Source organism: Salvia miltiorrhiza, chromosome 3, assembly GCF_028751815.1.
Source record: "Salvia miltiorrhiza cultivar Shanhuang (shh) chromosome 3, IMPLAD_Smil_shh, whole genome shotgun sequence".
In the NCBI taxonomy this organism is placed as follows: Eukaryota; Viridiplantae; Streptophyta; class Magnoliopsida; order Lamiales; family Lamiaceae; genus Salvia; species Salvia miltiorrhiza.
The window spans coordinates 7,313,397-7,339,943 of record NC_080389.1 but is presented as its reverse complement, the minus strand read 5'-3'; the positions used below and the strand labels follow the sequence as shown (position 1 = coordinate 7,339,943).

The 26,547-nt window shown below is 38.0% G+C and overlaps 1 long non-coding RNA gene across 1 annotated transcript; it reads left to right on the top strand.

Moving 5' to 3' along the window:
• Window positions 1-2,606: 2,606 nt before the first annotated feature.
• On the top strand, window positions 2,607-3,599 carry LOC131017291 (uncharacterized). The gene is made up of 2 exons (XR_009099529.1): window positions 2,607-2,810; window positions 3,288-3,599. It is a non-coding gene; the product is annotated as an uncharacterized LOC131017291 (long non-coding RNA).
• The last annotated feature ends 22,948 nt before the right edge of the window (window positions 3,600-26,547 follow it).

The following is a 26,547-nucleotide window of genomic DNA, read 5'->3' as shown; positions in this document are numbered from 1 at the left end:
GATTTATAGTTAGTTAGCAGCAGTGATTGCTTTATTGATGGGATGAAAGCTCAATTTTGGAGATTTTGTGTATTTACTCGGCATGATGTCTCAAAAGAAGAAGTGGAAACCTGCCATCCACCAGATGAACAATTTAGAGAATTTACTCCTCCCCCTCAACTAGAAAGAAGAATTGCAGAAGTTTTTCATCGTCAAAATTCCCCTATTTATAGTAGAGTTTCGCGAGTTTCGCTTCCTTAGATGCAATGATCAAGAGCGCCTTCTTGTATGTTATTTTAACTACAAGGATCGACTGATTATTAGTGGGAGACGAAGCAGAAGATATATACCCTTGAGCGATTAGAGAATCTTATTTGGGGTCAGTTCACAGAAGTTTTTATGAAGAATATGTTTTCATAAGCCGTCGTCAGCAAAATGAGACGTAATTTAACAATTTAATTAAAGCAAGGAAAGATGACCATGGTTGGATATAATTGAGAATTATGTGATGTATCTCGATATGCGCCTTATAAGGTTGACACATATAGTAGTTGTAACTTCTCATAGAGTTTTGATGTAGTGCCTTTGCTTGTTGGCAAGCCAAACATTCCTTCAACTAATGAAGATATATCTCATTTCCATTTCTTCCCACAAAACTTTTGTTTGAGAACTTGATATATTTTTGTGCTTTCTGGGTATGCAGTATCTAGCATACACGAGCTTCACTCATTTCTCAGCCATTCATTGTTGAGTGTACATAACCTTTTCTTAAACAAGGCAGTATTACCCTGAGTTTCTTGGTAATTATTGATCCCTTCTATCAGATTCCTTACCCGTAATTTTCTATTTTCATCTTTCCTCTGTACTGTGACAATTATGGTTATCAAACCAGGAGACACTGTTAACATTGCAATGATAGCTTATATTGTTTGTAGTGGTAAAACCACTTCTAAATTCAACCTTTTAAAATCCTTGATGAGAATTTTTCTTCATGGGTAAGGAGAAATCCTTAGTTAACTTGAGTATTTCTACTCAAGGCATCCACTACTATATTGACTTTGCGTGGGTGATAATTTATTCTAAAATCATAGTCCCTTACTAAAATCATAGTCCCTTACTAATTCGAGCTATATTCCTTGCCTCATACTTAGATCTTTTGCTCGAATAAGTATTTTAAATTTTTATGAGGTGTATCAATTCCACATTTCGTTCCATAATACTATTGTTGCTAGTTCCAAGGTGTTGAGCAATTCAGTTCTTGCGGTCTAAGTTTTCATGACCCATTAACAATAACTCTTTCACTTTGCAACAATGCTCGACCAAATCCATCTTTGATACACAAGACCGATTTCATATGGTCTTTCGACTTTGGGAATTCGGCCAAATTTAAAATAGCCTTTCATCCAGTAACAGATGAGCAATTTGACGGAAATCTTTAAACCTTGGAAAATGTGATATAGACTATTGTACTAGAGCGAAGAAGAATCTACTTTAGCGATGGGGGACACTGGCAATCGTGAGTGATTCCGGATTCCAAAACTCTCTTTTCAAAAATGATTTTTCAGAATGAGCGAATTCCCCGCCAACAGGGCAGGAGACGATCATTTCAAGGTGCATCACGCGTACTCAGAAGTCGCATTATGCACTAGATTGAAGGATGAATTGGGAAAACGCTTTTGCTACTCATTGAATTTGCCTACAATAATAGTTTTCAGACAACAATTGATATGACACCATATGGAGCTTATTGTGGAAAGAAATATTGATCTCCACTCTATTGACAGGAGGTAAGTGAAAGAAACGTGACAGGACCTGATGCGGTTGAAGAAATGATTACGCTTATCCGACAAATTCGACAACTACTCAAGGAACCTCAGGAGCGACATAAACTTTTTGTAGAGGATGAAGTTTTTCTCAATGTTCCGTATTCTAAGAGTGCACAAGTTCAATGTGAAAGAGAAGTATCTAGAATTATTTTATGATGTAGTCAAATTTCGAGGACAAAATTTCTTTAAGGGGGAGAGGATGTAACACCCGGCATTTTCACTACAGTTTATATTATTAATATTATTTTCTAGTTTCTATTATTTAAAAGAAGAAATAAGTAGAATCACTGAGATGAGATGAGATATTATTATAATACCATGAGCTTTTAATTCAGTGATTTCATGATTTGAATAATTAAGTGTTCTTGCATCCTTTATTAATTTTATTCTTGGAAGCAAGTTTATAATTCCTAGTAAAGGGATTATTTTATTATTTTCAGAGATGAGAATGGTGATAAATACGAAATATTATTAGTCGATTTATCGCTCGACTAATTGAAGTGATGGATATTTAATTATTTATATATGAGCTTTCTTATTTTAATAGTGATGATTTATTATTAAACCATGAATATGAGATTTATTATTATTTCTTAATTATTTAGATTATTTTTCAAGTTATTCAAGTGGGGTTTTATATTATTAAATAATGAAAGAAAATGTTGAATTATTTTGTGAGTTAGTTAAAGTGTAGAATTTTAAACCCACACATACTAGTAATATTTTATTACTTATTTTTACTATACCTAATAAGATATATATATATATATATATATATATATATATATATATATATATATATTGGCTTATAAGGGAAGAAAGCCCATTTTTCTTCTTCCCCTGGCAGACGTCCAACCCCTTCCCCATCAAACCTCCATTCTTTTTATTTGCAAGCTCAAATCTTAGCCTCTAAAATCTCAAATATCATTCATAGATCACAGATTGAGGTTCGAGTGGCAGTGTAGAATGAACAAGCAAGGACTTCTATTTCATTAAGCGTATCAGGTGGGCTTACTAACTCAAGAAGTAAAGATGCATACTTTATTATATAAAGTTTGAGTGTATGCATTTATTTTCCAATTATTGACTTGCCAATATTTGAGATTTGTATGATACCATCTACATAGAAGAACGAATTCGGGTCCTGAGCGAGTCAGGATTTGTGTACACAGAGTTGACAGTTAACCTTTGAGTTTGCTTGTCATCGTGTTTGAGAACGAGGCCTACTTCTCAACACTCAGAGTTATATGATGCGTAGATATGGTACATACATGTTAATTGTCTGCAGACGTATATGATGTTATGATGATTATAGAGAAGTTTTACAGTTTTGCATACACAGGTTATTTAAATAAAACTCCTTTGTGATGTTTGAGATGGCAAGTTCAATATATAGCTCTAAGAGCAAGCTTTAAAGTTATTTCGGCATGACCATTGAGTACTTTTTGGTACTCAGCCCTGCTTATGTTTCTAAATATGCAGGTTAAGCTGTGATGCAGATGGTAGCAAGCAGAGCAAAGCCCTCAGTGTATATATATATATAATTTAGGCTCGGGATTTCATGTCCTCATACATGTAATCCACTTGAGTTATTTCCGCTGCAACACTTAATGTACTTTACTTTATTGATGTGTTGTAGAGATTTTAAACCAATAGCTTCGAGAATTATATCACTTAGAGAACTTGTCGTTGTGTTATTGTAAGTTGTCAACTAGTGAGTTTTAAAAGTGATTGTATATGATTACCAGATATTATGGTAAAGTATTGCTTAAGCAGGATAATTATTTTTATTGACACCTTTTTATTTTCCATTTTCTTTCTCTGTTTCCCGGTCACACCTTTCCCTGGCTTAACTATACGCTAGATTAGGTCGGGCTGTGACAGCCCGTCCCGTGACCCAATCCGGATGCCAAACAAGTACATACAAAAATCACACGTGCCTATTGCAAGAGATCGAAACTTACTTGCAAATCCGGCGATGAGAGACTCTAGTGTTGATTTTCCAACTTGTTCCCACGGTGAAACTTCACGTTGAGTGGCAACGATCTTGAAGTCTCCTCCAGCAAAATTGGAGTCTGCTCTTTCGCAATTCTGATCTCACGTGTGTGATTAATTACTTAGGTTTTTGGGTTGTCTCTTATTATTTATACTAGGTATTAGACATACCTAAATAATAAGCCCAAAACATAATTAAAACAGACCAAGCCTAAAAGCTTAAGAGAGGAGATGGGATGCCTACTTAAGGAGTTAAACCTTTATTGGGCCAAGCGGGGATCTACTAGCTTGAATAAAGTTTGGCCTCCCAGTGCTCGATTTTCTTATTCAGCCCAGAATAAAATCGAGACACAAGTAGTAATTTATTCCACTAGAAAATTAATACTGATCTACCTCTTTATTTTTTAGGTGAGTCAGGGCTAGCATTAGACTTAATTAATCTCCGTGTTTAAGATATCCAATATCCATTAATTAATTAATACATCTGACGATCAATTAATTAATTAATTAGTCGTTTAATTATAAACGACATCTTGAATGCTACCACTTAAACTTATTATCGTATCGAAACTAATTCCACCTGCAGGGTTTAATACGATAAACTTATTAAGTTCCTCAAGAGGATATTATCATTTTGTTATTAGCAGGACACGGATCCTTATTGCTATACAATCGCATGTCAAATAATAATTGTTATCACCCAAAGTATCGAGTATATTGAGTTTCAAGAGAACTCTCACCCATGATAAATCGAAGCAATAGTTAATATATTATTTACACCGATTAATCCAACTAAGGTTAAGACTATTTAAGTCGCGAGATCTTGATTCTTAATTAGTCAGAATATAAGAATTCATCTCACCGTGATCCTATTCAATACACGAAGGTACTAGCATAAATAAATAACCAAGACAAACTATTTATCCATTTATGCTACAATCTAAACCAGCAACTCGTCCATAGTTGCCTCGATTGTGAACTCAATTTATATCTCAACTTTTTCCAATTATATGATCTTCTGTGATCCACAACACACCATATAATCTATAGTATGATATAAATTGGACTATAATAAGATTATGCAATAACAATATTTCAGATAGAAGAAACACAGTGAACAAAGGAACCAATGTATACAATCACAAAAACTTGCTTTCAGTATACAACCCTTCAATTCTCCCACTTATACTAAAGCAAACTTTTAGTATACAATGTGACTGAAAACTGATAATATCCTCTAGTTATTACAAAATCTCCCACTTATACTAAAGTTTAATTTAGTATAGGGAGGCCACGAACTCCAAGGCCTTCAAATTGCTTGTTGAACACCGCACCAGGAAGACTCTTCGTGAAAGGATCAGCCAGATTATCAACTCCCGCAATATGCATAAATGCTGCATCACCATGCTTGACCACAGACCGAATGTAATGATACTTGCCATCAATATGTTTCATGGATTGATGACATCTTGAATCCTTGCTATTCGCAATAGCCGCCTCGTTATCACAATAAATTGTGATGCACTTTGACAAACTAGGAATCACATCAATCTCAGTTAGGAAGTTCCTGAGCCATACAGCCTCTTTAACAGCTTCACAAGCAGCTACATACTCGGTTTCCATGGTGGATAGTGAATTGCATTTCTGCTTTACACTTCTCCACACAATGCATGGCTCCACCCCCAAACTTAAACACATAGCCAGTAGTAGACCGCCTCTTGTCCTTATCACCTTGATAATCGGTGTCCACATACCCTACCAGTGTCAGATCATCAGACTGGTAAAATAACGCATACTCCTTAGTCCGTTTAAGGTACTTGAGTGTGTGCTCTACAGCAGTCCAATGAGCTTGACCTGGATTTGCCTTGTATCTTGCTACAATGCCGACGACAAAACAAATATCAGGTCTGGTACACTGCATTGCATACATGAGACTTCCCACAGCTGAGGCATAGGGAATTATCTTCATGCTCGCTATCTTCTCAGGCGTTGTGGGACACATTGCCTTATATAGCGGAACACCATGTCTGAAAGGTAGAAAACCTTTCTTGGCATTCTGCATGTTGAACCGCGCCAAAACAGTGTCAATGTAGGATGTTTGAGACAAACTCAACATTCTCTTAGTTCGGTCACGACCATTCTTTATCCCGAGAATATATGCTGCCTCTCCCAGATCCTTCATTTGAAACTGTTGGGATAACCACTCCTTAATGCCAGACAATACATTCACATTATCGCTAATGAGAACTATGTCATCCACATAGAGTATAAGGAATACCAAACTCCCATCGATACAGACCCTATAAACACAACTATCGTTGACACATTGCTTAAAACCATAAGTTTTGACCACGTCATCGAAATGTTTGTTCTAGGATCGTGAAGCTTGCTTAAGTCCATAAATGGACTTCTTGAGTTTCCACATTAGATGCTCCTCACCTTCCTTGATAAACCCCTCTGGTTGTAGCATATAGATGTCTCTATCTTCCTCAAGATACCCATTCAAGAATGCGGTCTTGACATCTATTTGCCACACCTCTAGGTTCATATGGGCAGCCATGGCCAAAAGAGCTCGGATAGACTTAAGCATGGCTACTGGCGAAAAAGTTTCCTCATAATCGATACCAGGTCGTTGAGTATAACCCTTCGCCACTAGTCTCGCTTTGAAGGCCGTAACCTTCCCGTCTGGTCCTCTCTTGCGTTTGTATACCCATTTGCAGCCAATGGCCTCACGACTAACAAGTAGCAAACATTTCTCGTTTACATCCATGGTAGTTATGGATTCATATTCAGAAACCATACATGCTTCCCATTCAAGAGCATCTGGATCTGCTAGTGCTTCTGAGTAAGTCCAGGGATCTTCTTCGACAAGCCCATCATCAACTGAATCCGTAGATTTGTTGACAAATGCATTTCGATTGGGCGGTTTGCCCTTTTGATGCCCTCTCACTACGACGTGGCACTATTGCAGATCCAGTATCGACAGCTTGTGCGTTTTCTGATGAGACTTGAGGTACTACATCTTGCACAATTGGCTGAGTTGGTTGACTTGTTGTGCCAATGTCTTTGACCTCATTGAGGATGATTTCGCTCCTACTTTTGTGGTTATTTACATAGTCCTCTTCCAAGAATCTTGCGTTAGTGCTAATAACGACTTTCTGATCCTTAGGACAATAAAAATAACCACATTTCATTCCTCTAGGATATCCTATGAACAAATTTACTTCAGTTCTAGGGCTCAACTTATCGGCATCCTTGTTTAGCACGTGTGCTGGACTGCCCCAAACCCGGATGTGGTTGAGAGAAGGCTTGCGCCCTGACCACAGCTCGGACGGGGTCTTTGCAACCGACTTAGAAGGCACTAAGTTAAGAATGTAACCAACTGTTTCTAAGGCATATCCCCATAACAAAATTGGTAAAGTAGCGAAACTCATCATCGAACGAACCATTTTAGAAGAGTCCTATTTCTTCTCTCTGCTACACCATTCTGTTGGGGTATACCCGGTGTAGTCAACTGAGATGTAATCCCAGATTCTAACAAGTATGCTCTAAACTCATTACTGAGGTATTCGCCACCGCGGTCAGATCGCAGTGACTTGATACTTTTACCATGTCGCTTCTCTACTTCTGCCTTGAATGTTTAAAAATTGTCAAAACATTTAGACTTGTAGCGCAACAAGTAAATGTATCCGTACCTTGAGTAATCGTCAATGAAAGTGACAAAATACGCGTACCCTCCACGAGCTTGAGTAGACATAGGTCAACACAAGTCAGAATGAACCAGTTCCAACACTTCTGTGGCTCTATACCCCTTGACCTTGAAAGGTCGGGTCGTCATCTTTCCCTCTATGCACGATTCGCAGACTGGGATTGGTTCTACTTGGAGAGACTCCAAGATACCATCGGAAACCAGTCTTTGGATCCTCCTTAGATTGATGTGACCCAATCTTAGGTGCCAAAGAAGAGTTTGGTTCTCCAGAGAAGAAGCCTTTCTCTTCTTTTGGTTTGTAGTCAAAGTATAAGTAGATGAAGAATAATCGAATGGACATGAAAAAAGTATAAAGAGAATCAGCCGCACTTCTAAATAAAACTTGACCATCTTTGATGAATACTGCACTGTTTTCTAAAAGAACAGAATATTCATACTTTCGTAATTGAATAGTAGAAATCAAGTTTTTCCGAAAACCCGGAACATAGAGTACATGTCTCAAAACCAAAACATGTCCATCAATCAACAAATTCACATCTCCAATAGAAACAACAGGCAAGCTTGCTTCATTTCCCATGGAGAGTGATAGCTCGCCTCCACTAAGCTCCCTTGTCCGCAGGAACCCCTGCAAAGTGTAACAAACATGGTCAGTTGCACCCGAGTCAACAACCCATTGATGGGAAGATCTTGAAACTGAGTATGTTTCTGTTACAAGAGCAGTAGAAATACCTTGAGCTTTCTTCATCATGGGACAGTCAGACTTCCAATGTCCTACTTGTTAACACTTGAAGCATTTCACTTTCCCCTTTGGCTTGCCAACGCCTCCGGTCGGGCCTAGCTTCTTCTTGCTCCCACCTTTTGCTTGGCCTTTCTTGCCATGGGCCCATTTCTTTTTCCTACCTTTCGGTGGAAAACTGGGTCCTGTGGCAGTGGCCAAAGCCGGTGGACTCTTTGTTGGATTTGTATACTGAAAGCAAGAACGTTTTATGCTTGTATACAATATTTCCTAAGTTCACTATCTAATCTCCTATCTGATTGTGTTCATGATTGCATATGTATGTTCTTTATCTCTATAAGTAGATTATATGGTGTGTTGTAGATCACAGAAGACCATATAATTGGAATAACCTTAAGAGATATAATATGATCACAGCCGAAATAACTCTAGGACAAGTTATTGGTTTAGGCTGCAGTATAGATGGAAGTAGTTTGTCTTGGCTACTTGTCTATACTGGTACGTCATTACGTATTGATAGGACCACAGTTTGAGATGTATTCTTCTATCTGACTTAAGTGAAGAATCAAGATCTCGGTGACTTATAAATCTTAATACTAATAAGTATTCAGATATATATGTTAACTCGTATATCACTTTGACTTACTATGGGTGAAGGTTATATACTAACTCGAGTACTCTGTATCTTGGGTGATAGCGGTTAATATATGATATTTGATTATCTGTATTAGTACCCGTATCCGGTATAGGATAATGACATCCCCTTAAGGAGCTCAATAAGGTTTATTACGCTAAACCCTGCAGGTTGATTAAGTTCAGGCGTAATAATAAAGTTTGAGTGGTACTGCTTAAGGAATTATTAAGAGATTAATTAATTTAAGCTGTCAGAGCTCTAATTAATTAATGGATGTCGGATATTTTAAATACAGAGATTTAATAAGTCTAAATACAAGCCCCGACTCATCACCGGCAATAAAGGGGTAAGTCAGTATCGGTTCTCTAGTGGAATGAACTGATATTTATAAATTAATTATGGTCTGGGCTGACCATAGATAAATTAATTTATTTGAGGCCCATCTTTATTCCTTGTATCTGGTCCCTGGGCTGGCCCAATGTCTCCTAGCCCAAGAAGACAGATTTTCGGCCCTCACATAGTGATTGGCGCCTCCTCCTCTTTTCTGTATTATTAAATACAGCTGTCAGCTCTCAGGAAAACACACTGATAAAAATTAGGGTTTTGAGAGCAGAGGGAGGCGCAGGAAACGTGTGTGGTCATTCTGTCTTGGGAATTTCCATAGCTCGTTGTCCATCCAACGTTGGGAATTGAGCGGGATACAGTCGAGAAGATCAGAGCTGGAGTCAGATTTTCGCAGGAAACCAAGTTCTGGCAGTCTCCGTAAAACGGCCATAACTTCCTCCATAGAACTCCGATTCAGACGAATCATGCGGCCACGGAAAGCTCTTTCGAAGACGAAGAAGTCTTATTTCTGCACAAAATACGATTGGAGGTCGTTTGAGGGGTCAAACGGAGTGTTGAAGTTGGCTGACCTGTTCAGCGACAGATTGACGAATTCTTAGGAATTCTTCAGGTATTCTCTAACTCCAACGTGTAGTTGTTAAATTCATAGGAGCATGTTAGGATTAATCGTTGTATGATAAATTAATAATAATCCAAGAAACGACCATCGGGAAAACAGAGCATTAATTCAGTTTAATATTCCTTCAATTGGTATCAGAGCCCAGGATTAATTTCTTGGCTCTATTATTAATTTATGTACGATTAACAATGTGCGTTGTTTTTACTGCTGTTGTTCTTCGTGGCTTGTTGATTCGTGGGATACGTCGGTTTGACGTTGTAATCGTTTTTCACCACGAGAAAATCCGTGGTTAGATTAGGATTTCAAATTGTATTTGTTTTCCTTTGTAATCTGTAAAACTGTGGAACGAGACGGAGACGGCGACGAATCAACAGCGAAGAACGGAGTTGGTGTGGAGGAGGTGTGCCGGGTGAGGAGCGAGCAAGGCTGCCGGCGCCGAGGGCAGCGCGCGCACGAGCGCTTGCGCGCTGTGCGTCGCGCGCCTGGTCAGGCTGCCGTGCAGGCTGCTGCTGCTCTCGCTGAGGGTGTACGCCGAGGCTGCTGCTGCTGTGCGGGTCAGGCGAGCGAGGAGAAGGCGGGCCGAAGAGACTGTGCGCCCAGCGGGCGACGCGCTGCCACTGCTGCTGCCTTCGCCGGGGCCTGCTGCTGTGCTGCTGTTACTGGCATGCTGCTGCTGCTCGCGGAGGAGAGCTGTTGCCGAGTGCCGGATGCCGCGCCAAGGCGGCTGCTGTCGCTGCTGCACGCCGAGGAGGCTGCCAGCGCCGGGGCGCTGCGCGCGCCGGGCTGCTGCAGCGCCGGGAGGCTGCTTTGCGGCGGTGGGGGCTGCAAAGGGAGGCGGCGGCGCTTGGGGCTTCCAAACCCTAGGTGGGTGAGTTTTTCCAAACCCTAGGGGGCCCAAACCCTAGTTTTTCCAAAGACGGGCCGGATGGTGTGTTCGGTCAAGTTTCGTTTTTGGGCTTTTCTTTTCTGTTTTAATTGTAATAGATTAGAAATTTGGGGTTCCACGAATGGGTCACGAAGAACTTTATTGTTTTAATTCTGTTCTTTGCATGTCGTGGTGTTAATCCTTTATGCTCTTTGCATGCTGTTTTTGTCTTTGCTTGTTAATATGTGTTTATTAACTGCGCTTAGACAAGCATGCTAGGTTTATCGTTTTCTTAAGCATGTTTTAGAATTCTGCGAGCATGTTTTAGATGTTGCGTTCTAGAAGAGCATGTTTAGGATTATGTGTTGAGCATGATCAAACCTTTTGAAAGAAAAAAGACTAAGCTGTATTAATAATTTTATAGATGATTAAAAATTATTTAAATTTCCACAAACGATCTCAAGACAAAGTGATTAAGAATGTGAGTAAACGTCCACACGATCGTGGCTTACTTCATGTTTGATTTCACAAGTTTGTCAAGTTGAGATTTCTATTAAAAATATTTAAATCTATTTAAGTAGTGAGAGTTATGCGGTAAACGTCCACCCATCGTGGCTTACTCGTATAATTTTTCACGAGTACTTTAGAGGATGGAATTAAATAAGATAACTAAGAAATTAAATTGAATGCGGCATGGTCCTAGTGAGTATGTCAAATTTGAGAATTTAATTTCGAAGTTAGATTGTGGTTATTGTTTAATAATTTTTATTCTTAAAATTATATAGACCTCCACATGCGGTCTCTAGACAAAATGATTAGCAATGTGAGTAAACGTCCACCCAACGTGGCTTACTTCATATTTGTTTCTCATAAGTTTGTCAGAAGAGGTTTCTATAAAAATATTTAATCCATTGAAGTAGTGGGAGTTATGCAGTAAACGTCCACCCAACGTGGCTTACTTGTGTAATTTTCACAAGTACTTTGGAGAATGGAATTAAATAAGATAACCAAGAAAATTAAATTGAAAGCGACATGGTCCGCGTGAGTATGTTAATTTCGAGAATTTGATTTTCAAGGTTAAAATGTGGTCATTGCTTAGATATCATATCAAGTACAATGTACAACTCCCAAAGGAGTCCCTTCTTGATGATGATATGGTCTAGTCAAGGTGCCAACTATTAATTTCTTTTGTCATAAGGTTAAGTTGACATAGAAATTAAATGACTAGGTGAATAGTCTGGTTAAGGAGTTCGTGTGTAAACGTCTACCCAACGTGGCTTGCACATGGGATTCTTTGAGCCGTTGGAGGTTTCATTAATATTGTTTTTATCAAAAGGTTACAATATTATTGTTACGAATCATGTGCTTTATGTTCGTTACTTTCAGATATGTCTATGTCTCTTACTGTTTATTTATTCTTGCACAAAGTCTTTTAACCGGTCCACATATATAAAATGGAAACGCAGTTTTGGATTTTCACCTTTATCACAAACTAACACATTTTTTTTTGTGTTGCTTACTACTCCACGTTCTTATGGTCCGAACAATGAGTCAACTGATGAGAAAAAGGAATTACATAAAAGGTGACATAAGACGAATAATGTGGCTATATGCTATATTATGAGTATAATGTCACAAACCTTGTAGCTCCAACATCAGGGCATGGACGATGCTATTAGCATCATGCTGAATCTCAAGAAAATGTTTGGAGAGTTGGACTGAGCTGCTCATTTAAATTTGATGAGAGTAATCTCATTATTTTTATGAGTGAGCACAGCTCAGTGCACGAGCATGTCATGCAAATTTTGACGGATTTGACTTGCTCAGTGGGAGTATCGACGGTGAGGTAAAAGTCGATATTATCCTGAACTCTCTTCCCAAGTCTTTTAATTAAGAACTTCCGCCTCAATGCTGTTATGAGCAAGAAAGATACTTCTTTTGAGTTACTCTAGTTATGGCTAAGGAAGTTGTGGGAAAGAGATGTGCAAGCACTTGTTATTGCCAAAGGTGAACCATCTTCTTCGTCAAATGACGGGAAGAAGAAGGGTCCAAGGGGCAAGAAAGACAAGGGAAATAGTGGGAGTAGTGGTGTGATAAGATTGAGTATTGGAGATTTCTTCTTTCAATACTCAAGGCAAAGGGTTAAGGTACTTCACTTGCTATAGTAACTGAGACATGTCAGCTCGTTTTCTACTCAGTTGTGAGTAGTGGATAACGAGAGAAACTGATAATGATTGTTGCACCTTGCATGGCTTTTAGGCTGACAAGGAAGCTGAAAAGTGATGAGATGATTGTCTTCATAGGCAACGTGACTAGAGTCGCAGTTGTTGCAATTGGAGACTTGTCTTTAAGTTCTAAAGACATAGTTTATGTTTTTTAGAGTTCCTTATCATGTTTCAAAATTTTGAATGGATGGATTACACGTCATTTTTGATAGTGGTGTTTCTATCAAAAGAAATGACAAAGTTGTCTATTCTGGTATTTTTGAACATCTCTCTTCATACTATAACTTGTCTTCAAAATACCTTTATATTGCATTTACATCATCGAACAAAAGAAAGAGAAAAGTTAAGGCTAATCTCTCATGAGGATCTTACACATATATTGATACCCTAGAAATAGGTCACATCTATCTTAACAGGATCCAAAGGCTCGTGTCTAAATAAGTACATTGAATTCAATCCAGGTTGTACTATTTCGAACCTGCGAATCCTGTATAGAGGAAAAGATGGAGACCAGGTCATTCATGGCAAAGGGGATAAAGGGCCAATAATGTGTTAGGAATGATCTTTTCTGATTCATTGTCAGTGTTTGGGATTTCAACCCAGTTTACTACACCATGTAATCCTTATATAAAATGGTGTGGTGGAGAGAAGAAATAGGTCACTCTTGGAAAAATATGTCCGATGATGAGTTATGCATCTTTGCAATTAGTCCTAAAGAATCAGAAGGTGGTTATTAGCAATGACACACGATTCTTAGAAGTGGACTATGGGAATAATTACTAATCCAAGTCAGATAGTGTGTTTCAAGAAATTGAAGACATTAGACAGGCGATTCCATCACCCAAGCCAAGTATGCAAGAGTATTGTACCACAAGACACTGCACGCACTGTTGACACACATGTGCCACCACAGATCCATTGTAGTGGGAGGGTTGTGGGACAACCCGATCGATTTATGTTCTTGGGAGAATCTTTGGATTCAGTCCCTGGTAGTGAATATAAGAGAATCGACCCAGATATCTACTTGGAATTAGTGGAAGACGAGAATGTAGATTCTTGGCACACCTCAATGGAGCAATCCATTAAGAATATGGGTGTATACTAGAAAATCTTGCTACCAGGAGGCAATCATGCCTTAGGTTGTAAGTGAGTATGCAAGATATTGACAAGCTCGAATGAGAAAGGTCGTAGCTTCCGAAGCTATACTGGTGGCGAAAGGTTATGCCCAGTGTAAGGGTATAGGTTATGATGATTTTTTCGCCAGTACCATGCTCAGAACATTCGGAGCATTTTACCCATAGCAGCTCACTTAAACCATCGAGGCCTGGCAAATGGATGTCATATACATTACATTGGAAAAGGTAAGGACATCCATGTGCAACAACCTGAAGGTTACGTGAGGGAGGGAGAGAAGCATCTCGTGTCAATCGCTCTCGTGTCATCAGTGATGTGGTTTATCTTGCATTTTATGTAGATAATATCCTCCTAATAGGCGACAATATGTAGCTATTGTCAAGACATAAAGTAATGGTTATCCGAACAGTTTCAGATGAAAGACTAAGGAGGTATAGTATACATCTTTGTGATCAAGGTTATAAGGGATCACTAGAAAAAGATGTTGGGCTTATCTCGAGTGTCTTACACTGATACTGAGAATACTCGTTTTAGTATGAATACCGCCAAGAAAGGATTGCTACCTTTTAGATATGGCGTTCCTTTATCTAAAGACTATGTCTTAAGATGCCTATTAAGGTTGAGGAAATGAAGGCAGTATTCTACGTTTCCGCAGTAGATAGCTTCATGTATGGATTGCTATGTACGAGATCTTATATTTGCTATGCAGTTAGCATGATTGTAAGATATCAGTATAGTCCTAGTTAAGGACACTGAATTGTGGTAAATTATATTCTCAAGTCCCTGACTAGAGAATAAGGATAGTTTACCAGTTAGACAGTTTAGTTCCTTTTTGGATTATATGATTTCGGATTTCCAGGCTGACCGGAACAAAGAATAATTACCTCGAGCTATGTGTTTTTTCTTGGGAGGTAAAACCTTTTGGTTTGACCACTACCTCCAGGATCTAAGGGTAATTCCTAGTTTGCGTGGGAGCATCACCTTCGTGATATCCTCAAGTGCAGTTGCGAACTCTAAGGAATCCAAGAACCACAAGGGGTTAAACACATGGAGAGTAAGTACCAAGTTATACGATTATTCGTAAATCGAGGTTTTTGTGCTCAAAGAATAAATTCTCACATATTGGAGAAACCTACTGATCTTTCACAAAAGGCTTATCGTAAATGGTCATTGAAAGATGGGAATGCGATTGATGCCAGATTGATGCCACCCACTTAGGAAACTTTAAGTATAAGTGGGAGAAGTGTTAGGTGATTGGTAAATAGACGCATTGTATACTAAAAGTTTGCTTTAGTATAAGTGGGAGATTGTTGGATTTGTATACTGAAAGCAAGAACGTTTTATGCTTGTATACAATGTTTCCTAAGTTCACTATCTAATCTCCTATCTGATTGTGTTCATGATTGCATATGTATGTTCTTTATCTCTATATAAGTAGATTATATGGTGTGTTGTAGATCACAGAAGACCATATAATTGGAATAACCTTAAGAGATATAATATGATCACAGCCGAAATAACTCTAGGACAAGTTATTGGTTTAGGCTGCAGTATAGATGGAAGTAGTTTGTCTTGGCTACTTGTCTATACTGGTACGTCATTACGTATTGATAGGACCACAGTTTGAGATGTATTCTTCTATCTGACTTAAGTGAAGAATCAAGATCTCGGTGACTTATAAATCTTAATACTAATAAGTATTCAGATATATATGTTAACTCGTATATCACTTTGACTTACTATGGGTGAAGGTTATATACTAACTCGAGTACTCTGTATCTTGGGTGATAGCGGTTAATATATGATATTTGATTATCTGTATTAGTACCCGTATCCGGTATAGGATAATGACATCCCCTTAAGGAGCTCAATAAGGTTTATTACGCTAAACCCTGCAGGTTGATTAAGTTCAGGCGTAATAATAAAGTTTGAGTGGTACTACTTAAGGAATTATTAAGAGATTAATTAATTTAAGCTGTCAGAGCTCTAATTAATTAATGGATGTCGGATATTTTAAATACGGAGATTTAATAAGTTTAAATACAAGCCCCGACTCATCACCGGCAATAAAGGGGTAAGTCAGTATCGGTTCTCTAGTGGAATGAACTGATATTTATAAATTAATTATGGTCTGGGCTGACCATAGATAAATTAATTTATTTGAGGCCCATCTTTATTCCTTGTATCTGGTCCCTGGGCTGGCCCAATGTCTCCTAGCCCAAGAAGACAGATTTTCGGCCCTCACATAGTGATTGGCGCCTCCTCCTCTTTTCTGTATTATTAAATACAGCTGTCAGCTCTCAGGAAAACACACTGATAAAAATTAGGGTTTTGAGAGCAGAGGGAGGCGCAGGAAACGTGTGTGGTCATTCTGTCTTGGGAATTTCCATAGCTCGTTGTCCATCCAACGTTGGGAATTGAGCGGGATACAGTCGAGAAGATCAGAGCTGGAGTCAGATTTTCGCAGGAAACCAAGTTCTGGCAGTCTCCGTAAAACGGCCATAACTTCCTCCACAGAACTCCGATTCAGACGAATCAGGCGGCCACGGAAAGCTCTTTCGAAGACGAAGAAGTCGTATTTCTGCACAAAATACGATTGGAGGTCGTTTGAGGGGTCAACCGGAGTGTTGAAGTTGGCTGACCTGTTCAGCGACAGATTGACGAATTCTTAGGAATTCTTCAGGTATTCTCTAACTCCAACGTGTAGTTGTTAAATTCATAGGAGCATGTTAGGATTAATCGTTGTATGATAAATTAATAATAATCCAAGAAACGATCATCGGGAAAACGGAGCATTAATTCAGTTTAATATTCCTTCACTCTTTCCCATGACCCCCTCGGCCGCTACCAACTTATTAAGCAGTTCATTTAGAGTGAACTTTTTCTTGCCCATTACGGCATTGAGTCGGAAGTTTTTGTAGGATTTGGGCAGAGTGTGGAGAACCATGTCTACTTTAGTAGCATCCTTGATTCCTCCACCGAGCACGTCCAACTCATTTAAATAATTAATCATTCCAAGCACGTGCTCGCGCACAGACGACCCTTCCGTCATCTTTGAAGACATGAGTTTCCTCATGAGTTCAAAACGGACTGATCGGTCCGATTCCCCAAAGAGCTCCTCGAGGTTCCTCATAATTGCAGTCGCAGTCTCCAATAACTGATGTTGCAGCTGCAACGCAGAAGACATTGTGGTCATAATATAAGCTTTCGCCATATTATTAGCCCTATGCCACCATTTATGGGTTTCCCTTTGCTCTTCGGAAGATCGAGTATTAAGGTTCGCGGGAGCGGGAGTAGTAAGCACAAACTTATACTCCTCCGCGTCTAGGACAAATCCCAGATTGCGCTTCCATTCCGAAAAATTCAGACCAGTAAGCGGCTTAGCAGATAAAACATTCAAAAGCGGTGTAACACCCCAATTTTCATAAACTTTTCAATATAAAATCTTTGAAAACTAATAGATAAAAAAATAAAATTTCTTGAATTATAAAAGTTTAAACCAATTTAAAATCAACTTGTCAAAACTAAAGTAGTAACATGAAATAAAATGATAAACTAAAAAGTAACATGTTTCAACTTAAATTTCTATGGAAATACTAAATCTCTAGTCATTCTTGACTTCCATGCCACCTCGACTCCAGAACTGCAAAACTGAAAAGATAAGGGGTGAGCATATTGAAAATATACTCAGTGAGAAACCATGCAAATATTCACATACGTACATGCAAATAATTCACATTGTCATACACATATTCTGAATTATGAGTGTTTCTGAATGTATGATCATGTACTTGAACATGATATTCTGAATTTCTGATCATGTACTTGAACATGATATTCTGCGTTTCTGATCATGTACTTGAACATGATATTCTGAACATGTATTTCTACATGGCTGAGCAAGTATAATCAAACATGAACTAAAAGCATATTCAAACATACATGAATATAACAACAAGCATATAATCCCTCACCTTAAAGTCGAAGGCAATTAACTAAAATCTGGAATGAAGGTCTTAATAGCGCCGCACCAGAAGAATTCGTCAAAATCGCAGCTGAACAGACCAGTCAGCTTCAAGCCTTCGTTTGAAGCCTCAAACGTCCTCAAATCGTATTTTACCTAGAAATACGACTTCTTTGTCTTCAAGAGAGCTTTCCGTGACCGCCTGTTTCGCTTGAATCGGAGTTCTGTGGAGGAAGTTATGGCCGTTCTCCCGAAACTGCCAGAACTTGATTTCCTGCAAAAATCTGACTCCAACTCAAATCTTCTGCCTACACGTTTCTGGCCCTCTCTGCTCTCTCTAAAACCCTAATTAATTAGTGTGTCCGTCTGTTTTAGGGTTTGAAAATAGATCCCATATTTATACTAGTTTTTAAAGAGTTCTAGTTCTAATAGAATAATAATAATAATAATAATAATAATAATAATAATAATAATAATAATAATAATAATAATAATAATAATAATAATAATAATAATAATCTAGATAAAATTAATGGTGCATATCTATATGTATCATGTAATTATTTTAAAAAATAAGCTATACAAGAAAATACTATTAATTAAACTTATAAAATAAATCTAAATTATCGGGGTGTTACAACCTACCCCACTTAAAATAATTTCGTCCTCGAAATTCTAGTCACGATTCTTGAGCCATATAATCTATTTCTATGAGGTAACTTCATCATTCGTCGCGTGTTCCACGAACCCGTAGTCGCTACTCCATGTATAGCAGTCGTACACCGATTGCAGCCTCCTAATCCTTTCGTATCTCTCGCATTGTACACGCAAGAATTCACAACGTTAACTTAATCTTTCATATTCTTCGCGCAATTCCTCAATTCGTGCTTGTAGGGTACTTGAGCTCTAGTGGGAGTTTGACGTGTCCGTGCCATCTAACAATTTCACAATTTCAACTATTTCTAACGAAGCTTAACATAATAGTACTAGAACATAAAGGTATCATAAAAAAAGTCATGTAAAACATCATAACGGCCATATACTTAAACAATTAAAACACATACCTTGGAGTCGATGCAGCACATGAGTTTCGAATGACTAGGCTTATTTAAACCTTTTTAAAAGCAAAACAATTTTTTTTTAAAGCACGAGTCTACAGGAACGTAGACCCGCTCTGATACCACTATGTAACACCCCAATTTTCATAAACTTTTCAATATAAAATCTTTGAAAACTAATAGATAAAAAAATAAAATTTCTTGAATTATAAAAGTTTAAACCAATTTAAAATCAACTTGTCAAAACTAAAGTAGTAACATGAAATAAAATGATAAACTAAAAAGTAACACGTTTCAACTTAAATTTATATGGAAATACTAAATCTCTAGTCATTCTCGACTTCCATGGCCACCTCGACTCCAGAACTGCAAAACTGAAAAGATAAGGGGTGAGCATATTGAAAATATACTCAGTGAGAAACCATGCAAATATTCACATACGCTTAAACATGCAAATAATTCACATTGTCATACACATATTCTGAATTATGAGTGTTTCTGAATGTATGATCATGTACTTGAACATGATATTCTGAATTTCTGATAATGTACTTGAACATGATATTCTGCGTTTCTGATCATGTACTTGAACATGATATTCTGCGTTTCTGATCATGTACTTGAACATGATATTCTGAACATGTATTTCTACATGGCTGAGCAAGTATAATCAAACATGAACTAAAAGCATATTCAAACATACATGAATATAACAACAAGCATATAACCCTTCACCTTAAAGTCGAAGGCAATTAACTAAAATCTGGAATGAAGGTCTTAATAGCGCCGCACCAGAAGAATTCGTCAAAATCGCAGCTGAACAGACCAGTCAGCTTCAAGCCTTCGTTTGAAGCCTCAAACGTCCTCAAATCGTATTTTTCCTAGAAATACGACTTCTTCGTCTTCAAGAGAGCTTTCCGTGACCGCCTGTTTCGCTTGAATCGGAGTTCTGTGGAGGAAGTCATGGCCGTTCTCCCGAAACTGCCAGAACTTGATTTCCTGCGAAAATCTGACTCCAGCTCAGATCTTCTGCCTACAAGTTTCTGGCCCTCTCTGCTCTCTCTAAAACCCTAATTAATTAGTGTGTCCGTCTGTTTTAGGGTTTGAAAATAGATCCCATATTTATACTAGTTTTTAAAGAGTTCTAGTTCTAATAGGAAACAAAAATAATAATAATAATAATAATAATAATAATAATAATAATAATAATAATAATAATAATAATAATAATAATAATAATAATAATAATAGTCTAGATAAAATTAATGGTGCATATCTATATGTATCATGTAATTATTTAAAAAAATAAGCTATACAAGAAAATACTACTCCCTCCGTCCGTCAAAAGTATTCCACAATTACTATATTTGGCGTCCGCAAAAAGTATTCCACTTTCCTTTTTAAGCCATGGTCCCACTATCCACCTTTATATTTTATCCTTACAAACACTCTTTATTTATAAAAAACCCACCCCAAATTCAATCTCAACCACACATCTCATAAAGTGGTGGGACCCTTTCTCCACTACATCAACATCATCACACATTTTATTAAACTCCGTGCCCGGCCAAAGTGGAATACTTTTGGCGGATGGAGGGAGTATTAATTAAATTTATAAAATAAATCTAAATTATCGGGGTGTTACAAGCGGGGTAACAGTCATATCTGAAATATAAACAAACAAGCGCACATTAGAAAACACGTTATTGCATAAAGATTCATAGCAATAATATGTAACCTTTTGATAAAATAATATTATTGAAACCTCCATTAGCCCAATCGAATTACACGCAAGCCACGTTCGTGTGGACGTTTACGCGCTCTTCGTTTGACCAGACACCCAATCTTTGGTCTCATTCCATTGTCAACTTATCCTTATGACAAAATGGGACCAATAAACGGACCTTGACTAGACCACGCAATTTCAAGAAGGGACTCCGTTGGGGAGTTGTACTTGAAATAAATGCCTAAGCTATGACCACAGTTTAGTCAATTTTATGACCATCTTTTATTATAACCCCTTCTAGAATAATCCATGAAAAACTAACCCGTGCAAGCCTCGTTCGTGTGGACGTTTATACGAGAAGCTTCCACTATTCTCAAGGTTAAAATAATTAATTTTAATCATTTCCTGAATAACTCGCAGAAATTAATACATGCAAGTCACGATAGTGTGAACGTTTACATGCAAAACTCCCACTTATTCACAAGATTAAAACGTTTTTAATTTAGAAGTTTAACCGACAAAAGCTGCAAATTAATAACGAGTGCAAGCCACGTTCGTGTGGACGTTTACACCAATTATCAATTTACTTTGTCTTAAACCAACTGTGGAGGTCTATATCAATTTTATTTAAAAAAATTGAATTATCCGCTTAGTCTTTTACTTCAAAAGGTTTACAGGTTAAATCACGTTGACACGAAAAATCTAAGCATGCAAACCTAGAACACATGTAGTAAAACATGCTCGCTTGGAATCTAAATGTGCTTAGTGAAAACGTGAAAACACCTAGCATGATATTCTATGCGCATTTAAACCAAATAACGCAAGTAAAACATGCTCAAAAACACCTTAACGGTGATTAAAACCACGACATGCTTACGAAAAAAAAATGTAAAAGGTGTCGTCTTATCGTGGAAACTGGAACTTGTTTGTCCCTGCCTACTTTATTACAAAGAAAAAACTAATCTATTATTAAAGTCTTCGTCTTTAGGCAATCCTCATCGTCTTCGACAAACTCCCACTTCGATTCAGTTAGACGGTAGATCCGCGCAGCCCCAGGCTCTCAGCTTATCTTGGCAGACAGAGCAGAGGCCAGAGCAGAGCCCAGCGCAGAGCAGAGCAGCCCAAGCCAGAGCAGCCCAAGCCAGAGCAGAGCAGCCCAAGCCAGAGCAGAGCAGCTGGTGCGTCGTTTTACACCAAAAATATCCGGCAGTCAGCCGCTATGCCCACACTGCGCAGACAGCAGTAAGCAAAATCGTCTCCCAAGGGACTGGCGAGAATTTCTCTAATTAAAGTCTGCAAAGTAACCACGAAATTTTGAGAAGAAAATATAGAAAATACTAAACTTAAAATTAAATAAATAAAATCCGAATAAACCAATTTTTCCAATTAACTAAAAGATGAATAAAAATTCCAACAATTAATAAAAGAATTCCAGCAATCAATTAAGTCCACCCTAGCTCAATTATTCCGATCATCGATGCAAAAATAACTTTAAATTATGCAAACAAACCAGTTATAACCACCGAAGACGCTTCTGACGTGATCTTATTTCTCCTTAATTATTCGATAATCAGGAAGACGCTTCACTAATTACTACCCTAATCGACTGACAACCGTAAGAGACGCTCTATAGGTTTAATGAGCCGACAGCATTAATATTTAGAGAAACCCGATTCAAAACCAATAAACTCTGACGCAGGATTATTTAATTAAGATTGCTTTTCTCTTGACCCTGATGTGTCAATTTACCACTAATCAAACCTAAACCACAATTACGGATGGCCGGTTCAATTGGCTATATAATTAATTCTAACCCAATAAATATTTGCAACTATCTAATGGATTAAAACAATTAATATCATTAAACATGGAGAATCGCAGATTCAAACATAAAATAACGTATAAGAACAATTAGATCTCACAGAATAATTTCGCTAGTGCTTCCCTAATCAATGCCGGAATAAACAAATTTAGCTAGAAAACATAATAATTAAACAAAACAAATAAATAAATTGCAAGGGATGAAAGAAATAAAACTTGATTGGAAGAACTCCAAAATCGCGTCCAGTTGCTGCTCTCAAAAGTTGACGTCTGAATTGTGATTGTGCCAAAGTTGCAGCTAACTTATCATATATATATGATAAGGAAATAAACCTAATTCTACTATTTAAAAAGTGGCGCATGGGCCTAACCAAGAAAAGGAAACCTAATCAATATAACTAAACTAATTAACTTAAAACAAGGAAAGTGACGCAGGCCCACTTAAAAGAATAAACAAGGGTCTAATCTACAATGATTAAAAGAAATAAATGGCGCTAGTCCTTGGGCAAAAAGGGATCGAATTCAGCCCACAAGAAAATCAAAATGCAGTCCAAGTTCTCTATTTTCGCCACACCAACAATTCCATTTAGTTTGAATTTCAGCTTGTATTCTTCACAGCTCCGAGCTTCAAAATTCTTCTCAAAATCATGTCTTTTCTTCAAAACCTATTAAATACCATCAAAATTCATATAAGGCCATAATTCATATCCAAAAGATGATATTTAACACGAATTAAGCATAGAAATCATACTAAAATCCACCAAATAAATGCGTATAAATACGCCCAATCAAATCCCTCCATACTTAAACAAAGCTCGCCCTCGAGCACCAAAAAGAACAAAACGACAGGGAAGGAACAAAAGAAGACTCAAAATAGCAAAAACAAAGCTTTGGCAACAATATGATAGATAATACTCAAAATCTTGATCAAGATACAATCATCCACAAACCACTAACCATGCTCTTGCTCAGAAAATTATGCCATGTTCTTCATTCAAGTCAAAATTGTGCAAATTCAATCCTGCCTCACCAAGTTCACTCAATTTCTTTCAAAAGACAAATATGGACAGAATAGATTCACACAATTCACAACTTCATGCCTTCAAACACAGCTTGCCGTTATGTCACTATCTCCACCAAAATATGGAACCAATGCACAAATCAAAAGGTCTTGCACTTTGGTTGTAATGGGGCTAGGGTACGTACAGGTGGGATAAAACAAGAAAAAGGGGATCAAAGAGGCTCAATATATGATTGAAAACATGCAACACACCAGACCTTCCATCAATAAAACTCTAGAGTAGCTCCTCAACATATCCACAATCCTCAAAACGTATGCATTTTATTATATAACTCTATTTTTCTTTTTTTTTCTTTTTTCTTTTTTTTCTTTTTTTCTTTTTTTTTCTTTTTTTTTTATTTTCTTTTAACAGCATATATATCCCATAGAATCAATGAACTATCTCTCAACACACTAAAATTATAGGAGTACTCATCTTCTCATCTCGTCATAATCTAGTGCATTCACATGTTTTCAAGGGACAAAAGCAGGCTAAAACAGGCTAAGGCTCAATATATGTGAGTTTTCATCAAACAAAAAGGAGCAAATTAGGCACAAACGGGCTCACTAAGGGAATAGTGAAGTTTCGGATAATATGTTCAGGCCAAAATAATGGTTATTCCTAAATGCCTTAATCATTTTCATGCATTAAATTCTCAAACTCAGTCTTGACTATGGCAACAGGGCAAACCAGAAATTCGGCATTGAAGTTCGAATCAATCACTCATCAAAGAAACAATTAGAGCTAGTCATGTGTGCTCATTAGGGCTCAATCCTCACAATTTAGTAGGTTTCAAGTAATTTTGATCAAATTTTGCACGTTTTTCTCATACAAGAACACCTACAAACATATGCATAATTCCATCACAAGAGCAACAGCCTATCATACCAAATCCAATATCCTAATCTTAACTCTTCACATCATCCATCATAAAAATTGCCAAAGGACTCGAAACTGACAAGAAAACCAACATAGCAACAAAGCAAAGACACACAAAACAAAGACACCCCCCACACTTGGACAACACAATGTCCTCATTGTGTGAGAGTATGACAGACCAAAACAGAAACAACAGCAGACAACTAAAAGAAATAGAAGTTTCAAAAATGAAAAGCAAAAAAAAGAGAGAAACTTCCCTGAACTGGTAGTACGAAACCGAAAATGGCGGCTGTTGTGGTGGACCGACTCCGGTGGTGCGGAGTGGCGCTGCTCCGGCGGTGCGGCTCGGGTGGCGCGATGGTCGGAGCGGTGGCAGATTGTGGTTTGGCCGATGGGGAGATGGTCGGAGCGGTGGCTGGGCGGACGGTGGTGCTGCTCGGCCGAAAGAGGTGGTGTCGAAAATGGCGCAGCGGCGGGAATGGAGGAGGAGCGGCGGAAGAGTTGGTGGGGAGAATTTTGACTTTGGTCAAAATAAACCCTAACTCCAAAATTTTCAAAAGAGTCCCCAAATTTTCAGAAATTGAGTAGCAGCCCCCAATTCTTCAGATCCTGCAAAAAGATCCCCAAACCTGCGAAATTGACCAAAACACACCCAAATATACCATTTTTTGTATTTTTTTTTTTATTATAATTTTTTTTTTCATTTTTTTTTAAAGAAAAACGAAAATAAACAAAAACAAGGGAAAGAAAAAATCGGGTTGCCTCCCGATGAGCGCCTTTATTTAACGTCCTTGGCTGGACAGAAAAGAAATTCAAAAATCCTTCACGATGGTTGGAGACGTCAGGCTGAGCGCATTGAACGACTCCATCTCGACTCCAACATAATATGGCTTGAGTAATTGTCCATTAACCTTAAAACACTTTCGTGTTTCGAGGTTTTGGATTTCCACAGCTCCATGAGGACTCACACTAACAACTTCAAACGGGCCCAACCAACGAGATTTCAATTTTCCTGGCATAATCCTTAAGCGTGCGTTAAACAAGAGAACCTTCTGCCCAACTTCAAAGGATTTCCTTCTAATGTATTTGTCGTGCAGAAATTTGGTTCGTTCCTTGTAACGACTTGCATGGTCATTCGCCTCCAATCGAATCTCCTCTAATTCTTGCAGTTGGAATTGCCTTTCTTTGCCAACGATTTTCTCATCTAAACAGAATTCCTTCACGGCCCAAAAAGCTTTATGCTCCATCTCAACAGGTAGATGACATTGCTTCCCAAAAATCAGCCGGTATGGAGACATACCAATCGGTGACTTGAAAGCAGTGCGGTATGCCCACACTGCATCGTCCAGTCTCAAACTCCAATCCTTTCGTCTCGGGTTGACTGTTTTCTCAAGGATGCTCTTGATTTCTCGGTTAGAAACTTCAGCCTGACCGTTGGATTGTGGATGATATGCCGTGGCAACTCGATGATGGACTCCATATTTCTTGAAAAGTGCTTCCAAAGTGCGGTTGCAAAAATGAGTTCCTTGATCGCTAATGATGGCACGGGGCACTCCAAATCTGTTAAAAATATTAGCTTTAAGGAACCCTACAACAACTTTAGAGTCATTAGTGCGGGTGGCCTTCACTTCCACCCACTTCGAAACATAATCAACAGCCAAAAGAATGTAAGAATTTCCAAAAGAACTAGGAAACGGCCCCATAAAATCCATTCCCCAAATGTCAAAGATTTCACAAACCAAAATAGGGACTTGAGGCATTTCATTGCGAGAAGAGATATTACCTGTTCTTTGGCACTTGTCACAATTTTTGCAGAAATTGTAAGAATCCTTAAAAATAGTTTCCCAATAAAAACCACAATCGAGAATCTTACGTGCCGTTCTTTTGGGACCAAAGTGACCTCCACAAGCATGAGCATGGCAAAAATTCAAAATGGAATGAATCTCCTCATCAGGGATGCAACGTCGTATC